Source organism: Elephas maximus, chromosome 17, assembly GCF_024166365.1.
Source record: "Elephas maximus indicus isolate mEleMax1 chromosome 17, mEleMax1 primary haplotype, whole genome shotgun sequence".
Taxonomy (NCBI): Eukaryota; Metazoa; Chordata; class Mammalia; order Proboscidea; family Elephantidae; genus Elephas; species Elephas maximus.
Genome location: NC_064835.1, coordinates 69904322 through 69929853, shown reverse-complemented (window position 1 = coordinate 69929853; position 25532 = coordinate 69904322). Strand labels below are relative to the sequence as shown.

Genomic DNA, 25532 nt, shown 5'->3' with positions numbered 1-25532 from the left:
CTCTTATTTCTTTAGGATATATTCCTCAGAGTGGGATTGCTGGATCACATGGTATTTCTATTTCTAGCTTTCTAAGGAAGCACCATGTTGTTTTCTAAAATGGTTGTGCCATTTTGCATTTCCACCAGCAGTGTATGAGTTCCAATCTCCCTGCAGCCTCTCCAATGTTTGTTATTTTCTGTTCCTTTTTTTGATTCATGCCAGTAATGTCTGGCAGAAGAATTTCTTAAAGTAGGCACAAAATAAAAACCATTAGTGGTAGGACAACTGAATGTCCACGTGCAAAAAATGAAGCTACACCCCTTCTTTACATGATATGCAAAATTTAACTCAAAATACATTAAAAACCTAATTTAATAGCTAAAACTATAAAAATATTAGAAGAAAAAACAGCTAGATCCTTAAATTTCTTCTATGTGTCACCAAAAGTATAAGCAACAATAGAAAAAATAGATAAATTGGATTTCATCAAAATTAAAAACTCTGCTTCAAAGGATGATGTCTTAACTATCCAGTACTGTTATAACAGAAATACCACAAGTGGATTTCTTTAACAAAGAGAAATTTATTCTGTCTTCTAGAAGTCCAAATTCAGTGTGCTACCTAGACAGGAAGGCTGTCTCTCTACACTCTAGGGAAGGTCCTTGTCATCAACCTTCCCCTGGTCTAGGAGATTCTCAGAGCAGAAACCTTGGGTACAAAGGATGCACTCCCCTCCTGGTTCTTCATTTTTGGTGGCATGAGGTCCCCCTCTCCTTTTGCTTCTCTCTTTCGTATTTCAAAAGAGACTGACTGAAGGCACAACCTAATCTTATAGATTGAGTCCTGCCTCGTTAACACAACTATCTCTAATTCCGCCTCATTAACATAATGGAGGTAGGATTTACAACACATAGGAAAATCACCTCAGATCACAAAATGGTGGACAATCACACAATACTGGGAATCGTGGCCTAGCCAAGTTGACACACATTTTTGGAAGAACAAAATTCAAACCATAACAGATGCCATTGAGAAAGTGAAAAGACAGCCTACAGAATGAGAGATGTTATGGATTGAATTGTGTCCCCCCGAAATATGTGTCAACTTGGTTAGGCTATGATTCCCAGTATTGTGTAGTTGTCTTCCATTTTGTGATTGATATAATTTCCCTATGTGTGGTAAATCCTAATCTCTGCCTGTGGTTAATGAGGCAAGATTAGACTATGTTAAAGAGGATTAGGGTGGGATGTAATGCCCTTTTACAGATCACATTCCTGATTTAATGTAAAGGGAGTTTTTCTGGGGCATGGCCTGCACCAGCTTTCATTTTACAAGAGATGAAAGGAAAGGGAAGTGAGAAGAGAGTGGGGGCTTCATACCATTAAGAAAGAAGTGCCGGGAACAGAACATATCCTCTGAACCCAGGATTCTTGTGCTGAGAAGCTTCTCAACACAAGGGGAAGATTGATGGCAAGGACCTTCCTCCAGAGCCAACAGAGGGAGAAAGCCTTCCTCTGGAGCTGATGCCCTGAATTTGGACTTGTAGCCTACTAGACTCTGAGAAAGTAAATTTCTGTTATAGCAGCACTGGATAACTAGGACAGAAGAGAATATTTGCAAATGATATATACCAGATAAGGGCCAAATAGCCAGAATATATAAAAAAAGAAGTTTTACAACTCAACAATAAAGGCAAATAACCCAATTAAAAAATGGGCAAAGGATTTAAACAGACATTTCTCCAAAGAAGATATGCAAATGACCAATAAACAATATCATTAGCCATTAAAAAATAGCCATTAGGGAAATACAAATCAAAGCCATAATGAAATACCATACCACCTCACACCTACTAGGCTGGCTATAATTAAACAAACAAACAAAAACCGGAAAATAACAAGTGTTGTCTAGGATGTGGAAAAATTGGAAACTTCATACATTGCTGGTGGAAATGTAAAATGGAGCAGCCACTTTGGAACAGTCTGACAGTTCCTCCAAAAATTAAATATAGAGTTACCATTTGATCCAGCAATTCCATTCTTGTGTATATAGCCAAGAGAATTTAAAACATATGTCCACACAAAAGCTTGTACACTAATGTTCTTAGCAATATTATTCACAATAGCCCAAAGACTGGAAAAACTCAAATGCCCATCAACTGGTATATGGATAAAAAAATGAAGTATGTTCTTACAGTAGAATATTATTCAGCTATAAAAAGGAGTACAGTACTGATACATGCTGTAATTTATGGATGTACCTTGAAGCCATTATGCTAAGTGAAAGAAGCCAGACACAAATGACTACGTATTTCGTGATTCCATTTATGAAGTGTTCAGCATAAGTAAATCCATGAAGAGAGAACTAGAACTGGTTGCCATGTGCTGTAGGGAGGGCAGAATAAGGAGTGATTGTTAATAGGTATGAGATTTCTTTTTGGGGTGATGGAAATGTCCTGGAATTAGACAGTCGTAAAACGAAGAGGACTTGAAGCATTTACTGATGAAGATCAAAGACCACAGCCTTCAGTACGGATTGCACCTCAACATAAAGAAAACAAAAATCCTCACAACTGGACCAATAAGCAACATCATGATAAGTAGAGAAAAGGTTGATCGATGTTATCAAGGATTTCATTTTACTTAGATCCACAATCAACACCCATGGAAGCAGCAGTCAGGAAATCAAAAGACATATTGCATTGGTCAAATCCCCTGGAAAAGATCTCTTTAAAGTGTTAAAAAGCAAAGATGTCACCGTGAGTGCTAAGGTGCACCTGACCCAAGCCATGATATTTTCAATTGACTTATATGCATATGAAAGCTGAACAATGAATAGGGAAGACTGAAGAAGAAAGAATGCCTTTGAATTATGATGTTGGTGACGAATATTGAATATACCATGGACTGCCAGAAGAATGAACAAGTCTGTCTTGGAAGAAATACAACCAGAGGGCTCCTTGGAAACGAGGATGATGAGTCTCCATCTCATGTTCTTTGGACTTGTCATCAGGAAGGATCAGTCCCTGGAGAAGGACATCATGTTTGGTAAAGTAGAGGGTCAGTGAAAAGAAGAAAGACTCTTGATGAGATGAATTGACACAGTGGCTGCAACAAGGGGCTCAAACAGCAAGGATTGTGAGGATGGCGCAGGACCAGGCGGTGTTTCGTTCTGTTGTACATAGAATTACTATGAGTGGGAGTCAAGTGGACAGCACCTAACAACAACAACAACAATGATTGTACAACTTTGTGAATATACCGAAAAACAGTGGATTGTATGTTTTAAAAGGATAAATTTTATGTTATATGAATTAAATCTCAATAAAAATATTAGGAAAACATTGATTAATCTGATGATATTAAAACTTAAAGCAATACCATAAAAGTACATATAAATAGCTAAGGACCTTTATCTAGGATATATAAATAATTCTTACAAATGATAAAGCAAAAGTAAAATGTCTATCAAATGGGTGTATAAGATAGGAATGTGAAATTCATAGAAAAGGAAAACAAAATAATCAATAAACACATAATAATCAGTAATAAGCAACTTAGGAAAATAATGATGGACTTTCCCACATGTATTCAAGGGGTCATATATGAGGATGTGCTATTAGCAAAACTTGGAAAAATATATGTGCCCAACAATGAAATAATTGAGAAATAAATTATAGTGTATTCATACAATGTAACACAGTGCAGTTATTAAAATGAATAAACTGGACATCTATGTGTGGATAAATCTCAAAATTATATGAGCACATTGAAAACAGTTCATCAAAAGATATGTACAGTATTACAACATTTATGTGAAATTTAAAATTACATTAATATACCACGTGTTATATAGCATATTGTTTTGGGTACCTTTAGTAGTAAAAACATAAAGATTTAGACAAAGAGGATTCACAGCATCTTCAGGATAGTGGTTATACCTGGGCAGGGAGGGAAGTGAATGGATCAGGAAAAAGATACAATGGGAGCTTCAAGTGTATCGATCAAGCTTTATTTCCTAAAAAAGGCAGAAGAAAACATGCCATAATGAAAGAAAATTGGTAGGTTTGGTAATTGTTAAATTTTTTTTTGTACTTTATTGTCAACATGATAACTAAACATGATGTCATGTTTATATTTACATATTAATAATGTCAAATATCTTATCACAGAGGTCCCCAATATTTGCCTTTTTTTTTCTTTGTTAAGTTGCCTGTTTGCATCCTTTTGCTCTGTTTCTAGTAGTATATGCTTAGTGTATTGGTTAGGAATTCTGTTTAGCTGTGAACAGCACAAAACAGAACACACTGGCTTGAACAAATTAAGGGTTTTATTTTTTTCACCTGGAGTCAAAAGTCCAAAAGTAGAAAATGCAGAATTGGTTCAGTGGCTCCATGATGCCAGCAGAGAAGTTGAGTCCTTGTACTTTTGCACTAAGCCATCCTTGTTACTCTTGGGTCACCAGATGGCTATGCTAAATACAGCATCAATTCTGTTCCAGGCATGAAGAAGTGGAAGGGCAATGGATAAAACGCTGAGATTACAATCCCTTCCACCCAAGCGCAGCTTACCAAGCTTTCCTTGAAGTACCAAATTGGGTCATATGACCACTTCTTATCAAATAACTTAGCTATGTTTATCCAATACCTCCCCATCCTCAAACTGGGGTTCTGTAGACAGAAATAAGGGAATAGATCTTGAGAAGAACTAGCAGGTCTTCACCCATGACAATAATATTGACGATGACGATGATCATCATCACAATCATAATGCTTACCATTTGTTGAGTTTGTGTTATGTGCCAGGTCTGTGTGCTTCGTATATTTTTATTGTTTAATCTTCCCTATAAGCCTAAGAGGAGCCTTGGTGGCACCAATGGTTAAGCATTCAACTGCTGACCAAAAGGTCGGCAGTTCAAATCCATCAGCTACTCCTTGGACCCCATAAGGCAGTTCTACTCTGTCCTATAGAGTTGCTCTGAATCGGAATTGACTCAACTGCAACTGGGCTTTTTATGATCCTAAGAGGTAAGTACTCTTTGTTAGCACCAATTTAAAGACGAGGAAATTGAGACTCAGTAGGGTTGTTATGAGTCGGAATCAACCACAATGAGTTTTTTTTTTTTTTTTAAGTTTAAGGTGGAGTAGCTAGTTGAAGGTCATACCTTGGGGGAATGAGAACTTTAGTCAGTCTCTCTGACTCAAAGGCTGACCAACCAACACAACTTGCCTGGGACTAACCTGGTTTTAACACTGAAAGTCTCACATCCCAAGAAACCTGTCAGTCCTGAGACAGCTGATCACGCATTGAAGCTCAAACAACTATGGGTTCAACTAAAGTTTGCCAAATGGTTAATTTAATAAATACTATTAGTTTTGCCTCCCATGTGTCTGTCAGTTTGTCGTACTTTGCGGGCTTGTGTGTTACTGTGATGCTGGAAGCTATGCTATCGGCATTCAGATACCTGCAGGGTCACCCATTGTGGACAGGTTTCAGTTGAGCTTCCAGAGTAAGACATATTGGGAAGAAGGACCCAACAGTCTACTTCTGAAAAAGAATTAGCCAGTGAAAACCTTATGAAAAGCAGCAGAACATTGTCTGATATAGTGCTGGAAAATGAGCCCCTCAGGCTGGAAGGCACTCAAAATATGACTGGAGAAGAGTTGCTTCCTCAGAGTAGAGTTGACCTAAATGATGTGGATAGAGTCAAGCTTTCAGGACCTTATTTGCTTCATTGATGTGACATGACTCAAAATGAGAAGGAACAGCTGCAAACATCCATTAATAATTGAAACGTGGAATGTAGGAAGTATGAATCTAGAAAAATTGGAAATCGTCAAAAATAAACATGATATCCTAGGCATTAGTGACTGATATGTGCTATTTTGAACCGGACAATCATATGGTCTACTATGCTGGCAATGACAACTTGAAGAGGAACGGTGTTGCATTCATCGTCAAGAAGAACATTTCAAGATATATCCTGAAATACAATGCTGTCAGTGATAGTATAGTATCCATATTACTACAAGGAAGACCAGTTAATACAACTATTATTCAAATTTATGCACCAACCACTAAGACCGAGGATGAAGAAATTGAAGATTTTTACCAATTCTATAGTCTGAAATTGATTGAACATGCAATCAGGATGCATTGATAATTACTAGTGATTGGAATGCAAAAGGTGGAAATAAAGAAGAAGGATTGGTAGTTGGAAAACACGGCCTTGATGATAGAAATGATGCTGGAGATTGCATGGTAGAATTTTGCAAGACCAACAAGTTCTTCATTGCAAATACCTTTTTTCACCAACATAAATGGCGACTATACACACGGACCTTGCCAGATGGAATACACAGGAATCAAATTGACTACATCTATGGAAAGAGACGATGGAAAAGCTCAATACCCTCAATCAGAACAAGGCCAGGGGTTGACTGCGGAAGTTCAAGTTGAAACTGAAGAAAGACCAAGTCCACAAGAGCCAAACTATGACCTTGAGTATATCCCACCTGAATTTAAAGACCTTCTCAAGAGTAGATCTGATGCCTTGAACACTAATGACCGAAGACCAGACAAGTCATGGAATGACATGAAGGACATCATACTTGAAGAAAGTAAGGGTCATTAAAAAGACAGAGAAGAAAGAAAAGAGCAAAATGAATGTCAGAGGAGGCTCTGAAACTTGCTCTTGACCATTGATAGCTAAATCTAAATCCAGAGGAAGAAATGAAGAAGTAAAAGAGCTGAAGAGCAGATTTCAAAAGGTGGCTCGAGTGGACAAAGTAAAGTATTATAATGACACATGCAAAGACCTGGAGAGAGAAAACCAAAAGGAAAGAACATGCTTGGCATTTCTCAAGCTGAAAGAACTGAAGAAAAAATTCAAGGCTTTAGTTGCAATATTAAACGATTCTATGAGGAAAATATTGAATGACACCGGAAGCATCAAAAGAAGACAGAAGGAATACACAGTCACTATACCAAAAAGAATTGCTTGACATTCAACCATTTCAGGAGGTAGCATATGATCAGAAACTGATGGCACTGAAGCAAGAAGTCCAGGCTGCACTGGAGGCATTGGCAAAAAAACAAGGCTCCAGCGACTGACGGAATACCAATTCAGATGTTTCAACTAACAGATGCAGTGATGGAAGTGCTCACTCGCCTGTGCCAAGAAATTTGGAAGACAGCTACCTAAACAATCGACTGGAAGCGATCCATATTTATGCCTATTCCCAAGAAAGGTGATCCAATTGAATGCAACAATCATCAAACAATATTGTTAATGTCACACGCAAGTAAAATTTTGCTACAGATCATTCAACGGTGGCTGCAGCAGTGTATTGATAGGGAACTGTGAGAAATTCGAGCTGGATTCAGAAGAGGATGTGGAACTAAGCATATCATTGCTGATGTCAGATGGATCCTGGCTGAAAGCAGAGAATACCAGAGAGATGTTTTACCTGTGTTCTATGGAAGGGCATTCCACTGTGTCATTCATAACGAATTACGAATTCTCGAACACTTGATTGTGCTCATGAAGAACCTATACATGGATCAAGAGGCAGCTGTTTGAACAGAACCAGGGGATACTGTGCAGTTTAAAGCCAGGAAAAGTGTGTGTCAGGGTTGCCTCCTTTCACCATACTTATTCAATCTGTGTGCTGAGCAAATACTCTGAGAAGCTGGACAATATGAAGAAGGCGGCAGCAGAATTGGAGGAAGACTCATTAATAACCTTCATTATACAGGTGACACAATTTTGCTTGCTGAAAGTGAAGAGGACTTGAAGCACTTACTGAGGAAGTTCAAAGACCACAGCCTTCAGTATGGATTACACTTCAACATAAAGAAAACAAACATCCTCACAACTGGACCAATGAGCAACATCGTGATAAACAGAGAAAAGATTGAAGTTGTCAAAGATTTCATTTTACTTGAATCAACAATCAACACCCATGGAAACAGCACTCAAGACATCAAAAGATGCATTGCATTGGGCAAATCTGCTGTACAAGACCTCTTTAAAGAGTTAAAAAGCAAAGACGTCACGTTGAAGACTAAGGTGTACCTGAACCAACCCATGGTGTTTTCAAACGCCTCATATGCATGAGAAAGCAGGACAATGAATAAAGAAGACAGAAGAATTGAAGCCTTTGAATTGTGATGTTGGCTAAGAATATTAAATATATCATGGACTACCAAAAGAACGAACAAGTCTGTCTTGGAAGAAGTAAAACCAGAAGGCTCCTTAGAAGCAAGGATGGTGAGATTACACCTCACATACTTTGGACATGTTATCAGGAGGGATCAGTCCCTGGAAAAGGACATCATGCTTGGTAAAGTAGAGGGTCAGCGAAAAAGAGGAAGATCGTCAATGAGATGAATTGACATGGTGATACAACAATGGGCTCCAGCATAATAACGATTGTGAGGATGGCGCAAGACTGGGTGGTGTTTCGTTCTGTCATACATAGAGTCGCTATGAGTCAGAAGTGACTCGATGGTACCTAACAACAACAACAACATTAGCTTTGCATAATTATTAAGAACTTACAACATATTAAGAATACCCATTGCCATTGAGTTGGTTCCAACTCATAGCGACCCTATCGGAGAGAGTAGAACTGCCCCATAGGGTTTCCAAGGGTGTACATCTTCAAGGAAACATCTGTTTCCCTCGGAGTGGCTGGTGGGTTGGAACCATTGACCTTTTGATTAGCAGCCAAGGGCTTAACCACTGCACCACCAGGGCTCATTAAATCACAGTTGTTGTATGCTGTGAAGTTGGTTCCAACTCAGAGCTACCCTATATGAATACAATCATTTATTTTATATATATACATATATATATGATTTCTTTGGCCTTATAGTTTTTACGACTTCTTTTGATACACAGATATTTTAAAGTTTTACGTGTCAAAGTCTCTATTTTCCTTTACGGTTTCTTCCTTTGCTTTTATGTTTAGGTATTCTTCCCATTTCATCTACCAAAACTTCTCTATATTTTCTTGTGGTTCTTTTACAGTTTTGTATTTTATTTTATAATTCAAAATAAAATGGGAATATGCAGGAATGGACATGACTTTTATGCACATGTTCAGTTTTCCAGGTTTGGGTAAGTGTTTGAGAATTGTAAGCTTCTATGTTTGAAATGTTCATCTCAGAAGTTGATTTAAAACCCATAACTTAAGGGAATGAAAACTCTCTCCAGTGCATTCCCAATGTGCAGTGCACATGTATCTGATCTGCAATCGGCAATCATGTCAAAATGTGTCAGCTCATTTCATATTCTTTTTAACTGCCCTTTGATTAAGGGAGCGCTGTATCAACTTATGTAAGCCTGCAGTCAAACCTACCTTCAAATTATTAGCACCTGTTGAGAAATGTCCTTCCCATTCTAAACACCAGTTCATCATGTCTTATTTGTAATTCATTTGATGATTTTGATATATCATTATAAATACTATATGTGACTAACTCTTTACACTGAAGCTTTGTTCTTGCAAAGATGGCAAAAAATGTGAATTGCATACTGTGTCCTTGATACAGATGTTGTGGATCTAGACCAAGAAGGTGTGGCACTAGGCTAAAATGATTAATCACCGGTCCCAAATCTCTTTATGTTGGAAAACGTGATGTCATTAATGCTTATCTTACGCTATTGGGTCTAACTTCATTTTCTAGCCAATGAAATGGTAAAAAATTTCTGTGAATTTGCTGTTACTGACAATTATTAGAAAATAAAATTATGCTCTTGTGTATTATCTGTAAAGGGCCAAATCAGAACACAAAAACAAAACTTGTTGCCATCCATTGACTCTGACTTACGGCAACGGCATGTATGTCAGAGTAGAACTGTGCTCCATGGGGTTTTCAATGACTGTAACCTTATAGAATTAGATTGCCAGGCCTTTCTTCCACAGCACTGCTGGGTGGTTTCAAACTGCCAACCTTTTGATTAGTAGCCAACCTCAAATCCTTTGCACCACCCAGGGACCTGACAGGGCCAGATGGTAAATATTTTAGACTTTGTGGGTTATAAGATCTTTGCTGCAACTACTCAACTTTGTAGTGGAGAAAAGAGCCATCAACAATACATAAACAAATGGATGTGACTGCGTTCCATTGAAACTTTCGTTACAAAAGCAGGTGGTCTGCCAGATTTGGCCTATGGGCTATAGTTTGACAATCTCTGTGGAATCAAAGAATTTATTCCTTTGCAACTGATTTTTTTTTTTTTTCTCATTTGAAATGTGGGAATCAGTTGCTATCCTACAAAATATTAGACAAGTGCCCTTATCATTGACAATTTAGGGCTTTGACTTGAATGCATTAAGATTAGATTGGAAAGCCCCTTGAAAGCTCTGAAAGATCGTGATGTAAACACGGAATTGTTAGGAATAGGTTATTCCTATCACAAACAAAAGGTTAGTTTCTCAAATCTCCTTTGATATTAGAAGCCCATAACTTTCTTCCCAAACACGTTGGGCATAGCCCTTAATTTCAGTAGGGTCCAAGCTTGGAGGCAGGGAAGCATATGGGCACCATACACTTGTTAGAGTTCGTCTCTTTGTAATCACAAACACTGAATACCCTAGGGCTGTAGATTACAAACTTGGATGGTCTCCTTCATCAAGCATACTTTTCATATCATGAAGGCAGCAAATGCAAGACTCCTCCTCAATACCATTTCTTCATTGTTCAGTAAATCAGGATAACAGAAATTTTTGCTTCTTTTTTGATAAATTCTCCCATAGTACAGGCTGAAACCTGTGTGTTAATTTCTGATCTTGTGTCATTGATAACATTTCAAAGATAAATACAATTTTTAGGGATAATTTATATATATATATATATATATATATATATATATATATGTATACATATACCCAAACCCAGCATCACACACATATTCCTTTACCCGTTGCTGTCAAGTCTATTTCGATTCATGGTGACCCTGCAGACCAGAGTAGAACTGCCCCATAGGGTTTCCAAGGAGCAGCTTGTGGATTTGAACCGATGACCTTTTGGTTAGCAGCCGAGCTTAGAGCCACTATGCTACCGGGGCTCCATATATATATATATATATATATATATATATATATATATATATATATAACATAACGCAGAACCCAGTGCTGTCGAGCAGATTCCGACTCATAGCGACCCTATAGCGACCCTATAGTGACCCTATATAGGCCTGGCAATTTACTTCTGGAAAAAAAAATCAGCCATTGAAAACCACTTGGAGCACGGTTTTACTCTGACACACTTGAGGTCACTGTGAGTTGGAATTCACTTCACAGCAACTGGGAACTGGCAATATACATATATGTGTGTGTGTGTGTATACATGTACGTATATGTTGTTTTTAAAAGCCAATGTCTTATACACTCCCAAGTACCTATGAATTTATTCCTGCCAAATTTCAATACTATCAGTGCTGAAGTGTGGTTGGACTTTACAGCACAGTCTGTGATAGAGGGCTTTTGTCGTTGGTCTTATATTTTATTTGTTTTTATATTCTTGGCAAGCACTTTATTTACTCTTTGGCAGTTGTCTTTATTTTTGGAGACCCCCCCCCGCGAAAGCAATTGGAGCTAACATATAATGAATGAAGTGAATGTTCAAGCTTGGGGATAACGTATTTATTCAAAAATAAGGTGTAATGTTAAAAAGCAGGGCTGATTTTTTTGATACGTCTCATAATATAGCTTTAAAGGACTTTTTGGATTCAGCAAAATGTAATAAAAGTGAACAATTAAATAAACAGTGTTGCTGTCAACAAGGTTGATAATTTGTATCTGTCAAGAACTCTACGGGTGTCCTGCTGTTAATCTCCCAGGCTCTCACCAGCCCAACATGATGAGATTTGATGGTGGGAATTCCTCTTCTGTGTGAGTGGTATTCTGGGGGGGACCAGATGAAAGGGCAAGGCAAGTATTTATTTCTCTTATGATCAAACTTAGTGTGTGCATGATGGAAGAGAACAAACTGGCAGCCCTGGGGCTAATAGGTAATGGTCAGGAAAGAAGGACAAAGCATTCCAAAGGACAACACATGGGATTAGTTTTATTTAAAATAGATTTAACTTGAGGAAGGGAAAATCTTTATTAACAAAGAAGTAGCAGCAGCTACAAATATGCTTGAATTGATAATACAGGCTGTGTCGGTCTTTGGTATGTTTCTCTTTCTTTCTCTAGTAAAATACATATGTACATACCCACTCTCTCACATACACAAAAACAAAAATTAATTGCTAATTTTCTAGTTGCAAAAGAAATACATACTTAATGAACAAAACCTTGAAAACAAAAGAGTACAATGATAAGAAAAGAATTACCTATCGTTGACCACACAGATCTCAATGCTAAAACCTGAATCTGTGTGTTCTCTTCATTACTCCCTTTTCCCTCTTTCCTTCCTCCCCTTCTCTTTTTTCCTTCCTTCCTTCCTTCCTTCCTTCCTTCCTTCCCTCCCTCCCTCCCTCCCTCCCTCCCTCCCTCCCTCCCTCCCTCCTTCCTTCCTTCCTTCCTTCCTTCCTTCCTTCCTTCCTTCCTTCCTTCCTTCCTTCCTTCCTCCCTCCCTCCCTCCCTCCCTCCCTCCCTCCCTCCCTCCCTCCCTCCCTTCATTTCTACTAATTTCTTATTTTCATGAAAAGAGGATCCATCTCACCGGATATGATGCTTCATAAATTGCCTTTCTTATTTAGCAACATTTCCAAATGTCTCTATAGCTCTTTACCAATGTGGATTTTTCTGAACGTAATTTAAAAAATAATTTAAGCAGCTCTATTTAATTTTTCAGCTATAAACTCAATCCATATTAGTTGCCAAATAATTCAGAATACATATGAAAACAAAGCTAAAAACGATCTTTAATGATCCTGCCAAATGTTACTGAAGTTTGTTATTCAGGTCACTTGAAATGATGTTAATGTAAAATGCACTTAGGAATTTTGGATTAAACACACTTAAGTTGGTTTTCTTTTACTGAAGGACTCCTTAGAGCCTTTAATATGCTGATGTGTATTATGGTGCTCACAGAAATGAGATAAAATGTAGAGTTTCTCAAATTTATTTGACTAGAGAATGTTCTGAGGAACTATGTTCGTTAACACACACATGCACGGGTATGCTCACAGAGTCATTGCTTGTTTATTTACTTTTTTCTAGGTGATTGTTGTAAAAATTGGGTAATAAGCTTAATATATCATGGCCATCTAGCTACATCAAGAATGAGGAACCATATTATCATTTCTAACGGCTGCAAAGTATGCCACTGTTTTTACGAGCCATATGTTTTTAATCAACTTCTTATTGGTGAGCATTTAGGTCGTTTCCATTTTTGTTGTTATTTGTAGATTGTGCTGAAATCAACACCCTTATACATCTCTTTCTGCAACATTGTCCAGTTATTTCCTTAGGACAAACTCCTAAAAAAAGAAATAGCACATGCCTTTTAACTTTATCTGTATTCCCAGATTAGTTTCTTTGCCCAGGAATATACAGTTTTTCATAACAAGAGAATGAGGATTTAGTCCAAGTGTCTACCGTTTTACTCATGAAGGATAAACAAAGAGGAGCCAAATGGGCTCCCAGAAATATGGTTTGCTAAGTACTTGCAATTATTCACAAGACTGATATAAAAGAATAGTTATCCAGATTTAAAAAAATATGGAACCTGGCAGCTTCCCTCAGGACTTCCTCAGAATTATAAAAAATAAAGTTTTTCCATTCCAAATTCCAAAATTGTCAGCCCCCCTTGTAGCAAATCTAAAAGTGTACAAAATGCATTACCTTCTGAGCTTGAAGTGAGAAGGAAACACATTGTAATCTAAGTTAAGATGTAGAAATAGATCCTTACTGTTCCTGTAAGTGATTTTCCTCTTCTCATTAATTAAAGCCTGACATACCTCATCCAGTGTTTATTAGAAGTATGGCTGCATTTCACCAAAGGCCTCATCAGATAATTTATTGGAGTTTGCACAGGCTGGGGGTCTCATCCTGCTTAGAATAAAAGGTGAGAAAGCAAATCTGTTTGATCAGGTCTCTCCCCCTCTGAGTATTGGCATCTGCAATGAGGCTTTTGAACAATGACATACAGAACCAAGCAAAGACTATTGTTTGCTTGTGTGGCAGACTAAGATCACAAATGTTAATGTTATCCCCAAGAACAGTTTTCAATTTATATCAAAATTGTATAAACAGGGTCACCAGGGCTAAATGGGAAGTCAATGACCTATGAAGATCAGAAAGTAAACAAAAGATCTTAAAATAAGCACATAACTTGAACACCTAGAGGGTTGCTGTATATCGAAAGGCAATTGTTTACACAAAGAAAGGGAAAATTACTTAGTGCTAATTCTGTTCCTTGCAGGCACCTTCTTCCCCATCTATTAGCAGAGTGGTAAATGGGCATTTCACTCTCTGCTTTGAAGGGCTGTGGAGAAACTAACATGAAACATCCTTTGCTATCATGAGGCACATTTAGAAGCCTCCCACATCCTTTCAGGGGCTGGTTAGCTTCATGCTACGTTCTTTCTTCAGGATAGGTGCTGTAGAGGTAGGGGGGAAGCTGGGAGACCCAACTAAGATTAAAGGAGTAAAATCCAGTTGGCAGGAAGGGATAGGTGGATTCACTAAGGTATATGGTTTAGGGTCTCTTTGAAGCCCAAACTTCCATCTTCAAAAGAAATTCTACCCAGATGGGGAACAAATGCGATCATGTCATTTGGTGGGTAACCCACACACTTTGGGTTCAAGGGTAGAGGAGTGCTGAGTCCCAAAAATTTCATGTGAAAAGAAAACGATGAATTAAAAAAAGTCATTTTTATAAAGCATTGATAGACACATATAATTGTGCACCTGAAACTGAAGCAAGTTAAAAACTTGCTGAAGTAAATAGTTTTCCCGTAAGAAACAAAAGATGTCAACTCTCCAAGTAAGTAAGTGCATGATTCAAGAAGCAGGAGAGTTTAGTGATTATGTATGTGACTCTGAGATCACACTGCCTAGAATTGGAACCAGGCCCTCCTGGCTACTAGCTATGTGACCCAGGGGAAGTAATTTGACCTTGTGTGCCTGACTGTCTTCATCACTATAGCACAGACCTGGGAGGTTAGCTGTGAAGATCAAATGAGTTATTACATGCAAAACGCTTAAAACAAGGCTTGAAGGTGCTCTAAGCTGGATCCTGCTGCTCACCATTCCTATCTTTACGAGTTACCTCTCACAATGAAAAAATCCACAGAGTCCTTCCCAAAGCTTTTTTCAGTTAAAAATACAATGTTGTTGTTGTCGTGTGCCATCTAGTCAATTCCAACTCATATTGACATTTTAGGACAGAGTAGAACTGCCTCATGGGGTTTCCCAGGCTGTAATCTTTATGGAAGCAGATTGCCAGGTCTTTTCTCTCACAGAGCTGCTGGTGGGTTCTAATCACTGTCCTTTCGGTTAGCAGTCAATTGAGTGATTAAATATTGTGCCACCATCAGGTACTAATTGACAGTCCATGTCACCTGGATGAGATAACACTCCAGGAAAGAGGAGGAGTTTGTGGGGCAGTGGGGAAGCTCTTAGAAGAAACTTAACCAACCTTAAACCAGTTGACATGGAGTGGATTCAGACTCGTGGCAACCCTGTGTGTGCCAGAGTATAACTGTGCTCCACTGGGTTGTCAATGGCTCATTTTTTGGAATTAGATCTCCAAGCCTTTCTTCCAAGGCCGCATGGCGTGAACTCAACCCTCCAACATTTTGGATAGCAGTGGAGTATGTAAACTGTTTTTGCCACCCAGGGACTCCTAACCCACCTTACGATCTTATTAATTGTAAGGAGAATCTGTAGTGTTTATGCAAATCACCAAAGAAAGAATGTGCCAGTGTCATTCGGTATGGTAAATTTCCTGGATCCTTGACTGAATCACAGGAAGGACGGAAGTGTCTCGTTTGAAGGCAATCATGAAAGTAGGGCAAGGAGTGAGATCATGAAAGAATCATGTAGGTCGTTTGTGAAAAAGACTGTGAAGGATTTCAGGAGTCTTTGTTTTGGATGTGGGCTGTAGAGAGCCAAAATGGGCCATGGGGGGCGGGGGGGAGGGGAAGGAAAGAGTGCATATTGTTCAATTTAACGAAAAACAGACTCTCATATCTGCTTCTGCATTTAATCTATGGTGAAGCCTCTGAAAAACTCCACTGTACTCTAATGAAAGCAGGAGAATGAAAATGGCAAGAACATTTTAGTATTATTATGGAAATAGTTTTGAATTCATAGATTTCCTGAAAAGGTCTAGGGGAGACTCCAAGGGGCCCCAGATCATATTTTGAGAACTACTACTAGGACAAAGTCTTATGCTTGGTCAAGACTGGCTAACTTTATTGTTATTTCTTTATTATAGTTTATTGATTCTGAGAGGTATGTTTTTTTTCATATTTCACATCTCTGAATTTGGGATGTGTCTTATATTGATAGTGTCTTACAATAGCTGTTGGCCTAGTGGCAGTTGTGACATAGTTGTTACTGCCTGTGCAGGCATGGACTTGGTCATAGTTATTCCTATTGTCACCATTTCAATTGAATTATGTGCATTGTTGCTACTATGTGCTGAGCTTAATTTTTATTAAAAGACTCTTCCTCCAATAACTTACAGTGTAATTTGTTTTGAAATAAAGTTACTATATATGGAAAAAGGCAAGGAGACAGAGCAGTAGGGCATAAATTTGATATTAATGAAGCTGTTTTAGAAGAATGAATACAATTTTATATTTTCTTGGACTGGATTAATTGTGTGTTTTATGGATCATAAGAAAGGAAGTAGCTGTGGCTGTGCTGTGTGTCATTACTGAGATATGTGTAAAATGATGGCCTATCACATGCCAAGGAATACCGCTGAAGACAGGAGAAATGGCCACATCTGTTGATATGAGAAAAAGATGCTACAGAACAATGACAGGCTGTTGTGATCAATTCGTGCATCACACAAAATTATCATTAAGGCAGAGTGTCATAGTATAATTGGCAGTGTTTTTTCTTTCTTAGAAGTCTATGAAATAATTCATGTTTTAGCATTGATGACATCCAAGATTTCATAAAAAACCTTACAACAATATTCTTGACTGGTAAAGAAGATACAAAGGGTGTGGCAGAGCACATTGTACGTGTTCCAGAATTGTTTCATATGCCTTTCTTTTGGGCACGATAAATCTTTTATTTTTCAGTCCCCCAACATAAAGCAGAACCATGTGATTAATTATGAACAATGAAATCTAGAATAAGTGACATGCATCATTTCTGGGCTGAGGCAGCGAAAAGCCCCTGTGTGACTTTACAGTTTCTCACTTTCTCTTGGGTTGAGTGTAGGAGTGGTGTGTTGAAGTGGCAGACCCGCAAGATGAAAGCAGCCTGGATCTCTGAGTTACCACATGGAGGATAATGCACTATATTATGCAGAGCTGTCTGACCTACAGCAATCTCTGTATCAGTGAGAAATAAACTTAGTGTTAAGCCACTGGGATTTTTGGGGTCATTTGTCACAGCAGCTTAACCTAACTTATCCTAATTAATACAATAGGTTGAACCAAAAGGTAGAGGGTGACAGGAAATTCTGACTTTCCAACTCACTTTCTATAAACACATCCCACTATGAGTCAGAATCAACTTGAAGGCAATAGGTTTGGCTTTTTTGATTTTAAGGATGAAACACTCCTTTCAATATTGGAAAATTGATTAATATAAAACACCTTATCCGTAGAATGAAGGACAAAACCCACGCGATAAGCTCAATAGATGCGGAAAAGTATTTCAACAAAATCCAGTACCCTTTCATGAAAAAAACACTCAAAAAACTAGAAATAGAAGTGAACTTCCTCAACCTAGCAAAGGGCACCTGCAAAACCTCTGTAGCTAACAGATACTTAGTGGTGAAAGTCTAAATGATTTTCCCTTGAGATTACCAATAAGGCAAAGATGTCTGATCTTGCTTCTTACAGTTAACATTATTCTACAGGTTCTAACCAGGGCAGTTAAGCAAGAAAATGAAATAAGAGACATACACATCGGAAAGGAAAAAAGCAAAACTATCTCAATTTGCAGATGACATGATGCTATGTATAGGAAATCCTAAGGAATCCACTAAAAATTATTTGAACTAATAAATGAATTCAGCCAGACAAGATCAATATACAAAAATCCATTGTATTTCTATACATTAACAATGAATAATTAGAAACGGAAATTAAGAAAAAAATTTCATTTGCAATAGCATCAAAAGAATAAAATATTTAAGAATAAATTTTACAAAATAAGTCCAAGACTTGTACTCTGAAAACTACAAAAATTACTGGAAGACATTAATGACTCAAATAAATGGAAAGTAATCCCATGTTCATAGATTGGAATACTTAATATTATTAAGATGGCGATAAAAACCAAAAACCAGACTCGTTGCCGTTGAGTGGATTCCGACTCATAGCAACCCTATGGAAGAGAGTGGAACTGCCCCATAGGGTTTCCAGTGAGCAGCTGCTGAATTTGAACTGCCAACCTTTTGATCAGCAGCCAAGCTGTTAACCACTACGCCACCAGGGCTTGGAGAGGGTAATACTTTCCAAACTAATCTACTCATTCAATGCAGTCCTTATCATAACACTAGTTGTTTTTTTTTTCAGAAATTGACAAACTGATGCTAAAATTTATGTGGAAATTCAAGGGACCCAGAAGGGCAAAATGATATTGAAAAAGAAGAACAAAGTTGGAGAACTCACATAATATTTTTGCTTAAATTAATAAGACAATATGATTCTACTTGAGGTCCTAAAGGGCAAGGTAGTGTTTTTTACTTTTACTATTATATATCTATGGCCCAGACCTGTGAGAGGTGCATACACATTTCAGAAGAGCAATATTTTTATTGTGAAGATCAAATTAATATGTACTTATTTGTACTAATCAGATAGACTAGGTTTTTTTTCATTAACACACTTTCAAAATCTTAAAGGGTTATAATGACAGGAGTTTATATTTTGCTCTTATTACATGTCCATTGTGGGTTGGATGGGAGCTCTGTATCTCTTCATTTCAGGCTGATGGGGCAACCACCATATCAAATAGTGCTGGATTTTATGGCAGATGGAAAGAGAGCTCTGGAGGATCTTGTACCAGCAATGAGATGCTCAAGCCTGGAAGTGATGTATCATTTCTGCTTAGAAATCATTGGACAAAACCAATTACATGGTGCTGCTCAATTGTACTCTTACGATATTGCCATGGGCTCCCAAGATCAGGAAATTTCACATATATATTTATATATGAACTTTTTTATATATATATACAATTTTACATATGTATATAATTTTATATGGGTATATAATATAATTTTATGTATGTATATAATCAACTCTAGTGGAAACCCTGGTGGTGTAGTGGTTAAGTGCTACAGCTGCTAGCCCGAGGGTCGGCAGTTCAAATCCGTCAGGCTCTTCTTGGAAACTCTACGGGGCAGTTCTACTCTGTTCTATAGGGTTGCTGTGATGGCACTGGGTTTCTGGGTAATCAACTCTAAATTATACATACGAATTTATTCTAAAAGTATCCCACTAGAAATAGGGCTCCTTCACACATTTTAACTGCTCCATTGTATCCCACTTTACAGATAGACCATGATTTATTTAATTAATGCTCTATTGAAGGATATTTAAGATATCTAAAATATTTCTTAAATATTTTTTCTAGTTTGGATTTTTTTTATTGTGCAATTGGTGAAAATTTATGGAGCAAATTAGATTCTCATCTGATAGTCTGTACATAAAGTATTTCATGGCCTTGGCTTCATTCCCCACAATGTGTCAGCACCCTCCCCATTTCAGCCTTGGGTTCTTGTTTCCTTTTGTCCTGAGTTGCTACCACTTCCTGCCTTCTTACCTTTGCTTTTGGACAAAATTTGCCCATTTGATCTCTTGTAATTGATTGTTCTAAGGATAACTTTCCTTTTGGGTGTTATTATTTATTTTATGGACTTGTCTATTGTTTGGCTGGAAGGTGGTCTCCAGGAATGGCTTCAGTTCCAGGTCAGAGGGTGTGTCTTAGGGCCATAGTCCTCCATTCTCTGTCTGGCCAGTAAGTCTGGTCTTTTTCATGAATCTGATCTTTTGTTCTACATTTTTCTCCTGGCCTGTCCAGGACCCTCTGTTGTAATCCCAGTCAGAGTGGTTGGTAGTGGTAGCCAGGCACCATCTCATTCTTCTGGTCTTGGAGTCATGTCTGTGGTTCATGTGGCCCATTAGTCCTTTGGACTAATTGCCCCCTTGAGTCCTTTTTTTTTTTTTTTTTTTAACTGGCTTCTGTTCTGGACTAGAAGAGACCAATAGTTGTATCTTAAATGGCTGTTTGCAACCTTTTAAGATCCCAGATGTTACTAGGTAAAGTGGGATGTAGAATATTGTCTTTAAGAACTATGTTGTGCCAATTGACATAGATATCCCTCTAATTCTTTCTGTTTTTTGATATTATTAAATATTTTACAATCAATAACCCTTGAACATATGTCTTAAAAAAAAAAAAAGTCTTAGCCAGCCATAAATGCTTGTGACTGACTGAAAATGACAACAAATGAATGAATGAGGGTAACCAATTGCCAGTGATTTAAGACTATAAACACGTGGCTGGTAAAGAAAAAATACGTATCATTTAAACCTTCATCATATTGTTCCATGTATTTCAGGAAGACTGTAAAGGCATAGGGATTCTTAGCAATGTGCATGTAGTAGATCGTATGTATTCAGCATTTCTAGAGCTCCTTTAAACTCTTGGATTCCTGTCCAAGTTAAAGACAAATCTTGATTATAAAATTTAATATCCACTTTCAGCGCCTGTGGAAGTAAGGGAGATTGCAGTACGTTATTGCCCTGAGAAGTCTGAAGCTCCTGAGAAATGAACACAATGGTAATGTAACTCCTAATTTATTTTATCATCTTCACTTCTAATTCTTTAGCCACATATAAGATTTAAGTGAGAAATCTTAATGTAAAGATAGGGTTTTAGTAGTTTAAACCAATCATGAGTATGCTAGCTTGAAAGCCTTTGACTATGGAGGTGTTTACAGGCCCAGAAGGACAGAGGTTTTGGCAGCTCTCAGTTTTGATGGGTTAAGTAGTTTGTATTCCGTGGGGGGAGGGGGGGAAGGGTGTCTTACTGTGGAAGATAAATGAGTTCCTCAATTTATGAACTTACTCCCCAGGCTACTCAACTTCGCTGAGCTCTCCTGGCAACTATTTGACGGGGTTCTCACTGTGAGACAGTCAGCACCATGCTCAGAGCCCTGCAGGACAAATAAACCCCACTGAACCAACCAAAGTACTGGGGAAGCTTGAGTAATTTTCGTTAATCCTAAATCAGGATAAAGAGTGGATAGGGGAGTGGTAAAAATAGCCTGGTGCCCGTTGTAGGTCCCTACTCACATGATCTTTATAAAGACTCATCCCAATGGACAACGGAAAGAAACTAGAAAAAAAAAAATGTTTTTTTTCAGGCTGATCTATTTCATTTTCAATTCAAGCTGTGTATGCTATACATAAAGCCAAAAAAGCCCAGTGCCATCGAGTCAATTTAGATTCAAAGCGACCCTATAGGACAGAACAGAACTGCCCCATAGGGTTTCCAAGGAGCGCCTGGTGGGTTTGAACTGCCGACCTTTTGGTTAACAGCTGTAGCACTTAACCCACTACACCACCGTACATAGCACATTTTAAATATCTGTTCTATTTCAGTAATTTTATTTATGTAGTTATTTTCTTAGCCTGGATATGTGTGTGTGTGTGTGTGTGATATTTGGCCAAGGAGAGAATAAGGGAGAAGTTAAGTAATATCATATAATCAGGAATTATAGAAAATTATTACTTCTGATTTGGGAATATAGAATAAAACCAAAAACCGAACTCATTGCCGTCAAGTTGATTCTGACTCATAGCCACCCTGTAGGACAGAGTAGAACCGCCCCATAGGGTTTCCAAGGAACAGCTGGTGGATTTGAACTGGCACTGGGCTGGGTATCTTTTGGTTAGCAGCTGTAGCTCTTAACCACTATACCACTAGGTTTTCCTGATACACCTAAAAAAAAATGCCATGAGAAATGCCTGTCCTATAAATAGTTGTTAAGTGAATGAAACGAAGAAAGGTTATTGAATCATATCTGTAGCGGGTACTAGAAATTGAGTGTTGATTCTTTTAAAAAAATGCTAGCACAGCATAACAACTTCCTTTCACCTTTACCAAGATTTCCTTAGTGTGTGGACTAAACCAAAAGCAAGGAAGTTTCCTGAACCCAACAAAACACTTTGAGGGACAGTGTAGCAGGGGTAGGGGTCTGGGGACCATGGTTTTAGGAGACAGCTAGGTCCATTTGTATAACAAAGTTTATTAAGAAAATGTTCTGCATCCCACTTTGGCGAGAGGTATCTGGCGTCTTAAAAGCTAGTGAGAGGCCATCTAAGATGCACCAGTTGGTCCCAACCCACCTAGAGCAAAGGATAATAAAGAACACCAAAGACACAAGTACAATATTAGCCCACATAAACCTGAGACTCCATCAGCCTGAGACCAGAAGAACTAGACGGTGCCCAGCTACTACCAATGACCACCCTGATAGGGACACAACAGAGTCCCTGATGGTACAGGAGAAAAGTGGGGTGCAGAACTCAAATTCTAGTAAAAAGACCAGATTTAATGGTCTGTGACTGGAGGAACCCCAGAAGACATAGTCCCCAGACTCTCTGCTAACCCAGAATTAAAATCATTCCCAAAGCCAACTCTTCAGACAAAGATTAGCCTGGAGTATAAGACATAAAATGATACTCATGAAGAGTGTGCTTCTTAGTTCAAGTAGATACTGGAGACCAAATGGGCAGCTCCTGTCTGGAGGTGAGATGAGAAGGCAGAAAGAGATAGGAGCTGGTTGAATGGACATGGGAAACCCTGGGTGGAAAGGAGGAATGTGTGGTCACATTTGTTGTTGTTGTTGTTAGGTGACGTCGAGTTCGTTCTGACCTATAGCGACCCCATGCACAACAGAAGGAAACGCTGCCCGGTCCTGCCCCATCCTTACAACAGTGGTTATGCTTGAGCTCATTGTTGCAGCCACTGCATCCATCCACCTCATTGAGGGTCTTCCTCTTTTCTGCTAACCCTGTACTTTGACAAGCATGATGTCCTTCTCCAGGGACTGATCCCTGCTGACAACATGTCCAAAGTATGTAAGACACAGTCTCGCCATCCTTGCTTCTAAGGAGCATCCTGGTTGTACTTCTTCTAAGACAGATTTGTTCATTCTTTTGGCAGTCCATGGTATATTCAATATTCTTCGCCAACACCACAATTCACAGGGATCAATTCTTCTTCAGTCTTCCTTATTCATTGTCCAGCTTTCACGTGCCTATGATGCGACTGAGAATACCATGGCTTGGGTCAGGCACACCTTAGTCTTTAAGGTGACATCTTTGCTCTTCAACACCTTAAAGAGGTCCTTTGCAGATTTACCCAATGCAACGCATCTCTTGATTTCTTGACTGCTACTTCCATGGGTGTTGATTGTGGACCGAAGTAAAATGAAATCCTTGACAACTTCAATGTGTTCTCCGTTTGTCATGATGTTGCTCCTTGGTCCAGTTGTGAGGATTTTTGTTTTCTTTGTGTTGAGGTGCAGTCCATACTGAAGGCTGTGGTCTTTGATCTTCATTAGTTAGTGCTTCAATTCCTCTTCACTTTCAGCAAGCAAGGTTATGTCATCTGCATAACGTAGGTTGTTAATGAGTCTTCCTCCAATCCTGATGCCTGGTTCTTCTTCATCTAGTCCAGCTTCTCGTATTATTTGTTCAGCATACAGATTAAATAGGTATGGTGAAAGAATACAACCCTGACGCACACCTTTCCTGACTTTAAACCAATCAGTATCCCCTTGTTCTGTCCAAACAACTGCCTCTTGATCTACATAAAAGTTCCTTGTGACCACAATTAAGTGTTCTGGAATTTCCATTCTTCGCAATGTTATCCATAATTTGTTATGATCCACACAGACGAATGCCTTTGCATAGTCAATAAAACACAGGTAAACATCCTTCTGGTATTCTCTGCTTTCAGCCAGGATCCATCTGACATCAGCAGTTTTATCCCTGGTTCCACGTCCTCTTCTGAAACTGGCCTGAATTTCTGGCAGTTCCCTGTCAATATACTGCTGCAGCCGTTTTTGAATGATCTTCAGCAAAATTTTGCTTGTGTGTGATATTAATGATATTGTTCTATAATTTCCACATTCAGTTGGATCACCTTTCTTGGGAACATCGAGCAGCTAAAGCAAAAGGAAGAATTGATGAAGTAAAAGAACTGAACAGAAGGTTTCAAAGGGCGGTTCGAGAAGACAAAGTAAAGTATTATAATGACATGTGCAAAGAGTTGTGGTCACATTATAGGATTGCAACTAGGGTCACATAATAATGTGCGTATAAATTTTTGTATGAGAGACTAATTTGAGCTGTAAACTTTCACCTAAAGCACAATAATAATAATAATAATAAAGATTTCATGAGTGTGATTCCTTGTTTTTTATTTTTTTCCTTTTCTCTGTCAGTCCTTGCTGGCTCTGATCTCAGGGCTATCTGACCTGTTGTTATCACATAGATAAACTCCGTGTAACTTGCACTTGAAAATGAATAAGTCTAGCCTTTTGCAGAAAAAGACGCAATTTTAGAAACGCTGGGAAGACAACTATGTATTGCTTTTGATTCTTATTGATTTGATTCATGCCTGGAACCTTATTGATTCATGCCTGGAACCTTACATAGACCTTCAATCCTTAGACCAAGGTTTCGTCATGTTTGGTAATATGGCAAACGAGTCCTGGACACTTGGGTTCTAACATTTGCTTTGTTCTGAATATCTAAGTGACATGGCACAAACTGCATCTTGTACCTTGTTTTCTACTCTGAGTCCTATTTGAACCTAGCTCAGTGATTTGTGTACAGAGCAGACATTCAGAACCTCAAACTATCTCTGCAGACTTAAGGATTCAAGTGGTGTGATTCCAGAGTAGATTTACTATGAACGTTAGTAACAATGTATATATGTTAAGGCAAATATGAGTAACCTGTTTATTTTGTGTCTCATTCCTGAAGTTGGAGGACCCATTAAGATTGAATAATTATGAACATGCATGGAAAGAGGCAAGACGAAGGAAGAATCAATAATTTTGGTCAAACAAGGCACCATTTAAGAAAGAGAGGCAGCAGATTTGGGGAGTAGTCCATTCTCGCCTGCAGCGATGCCACACTGTGACGGTGACGGTGACAGTGACAGTGACAGTGACCTAGCCTCTCAGGGCTTCAGTGTCCTCAGCTGTCAAATGACAGCTCTCTAAGGCCAAATAGTTAATCATTTTTTCCCCCTTTCCTTTCACTTATTGATTTATTCAAACACAATTATTGAGAGTCTATCATGCGCCAGGAATTTTTCTAAGCACTGGGAATACAAGAAAGACCAAAACATCTAACAAATGATA

The 25532-nt window shown here is 38.4% G+C and overlaps 1 long non-coding RNA gene across 1 annotated transcript in view; it reads left to right on the top strand.

Moving 5' to 3' along the window:
* LOC126061074 (uncharacterized) overlaps positions 1-24377 on the top strand; it is a 59219-nt gene extending 34842 nt beyond the window's left edge. The window contains exons 2-3 of the long non-coding RNA XR_007513691.1: positions 20854-20929; positions 24296-24377. This is a non-coding gene — a long non-coding RNA (uncharacterized LOC126061074). The remainder of the gene's footprint in view (positions 1-20853; positions 20930-24295) is intronic.
* Positions 24378-25532: the final 1155 nt, after the last annotated feature.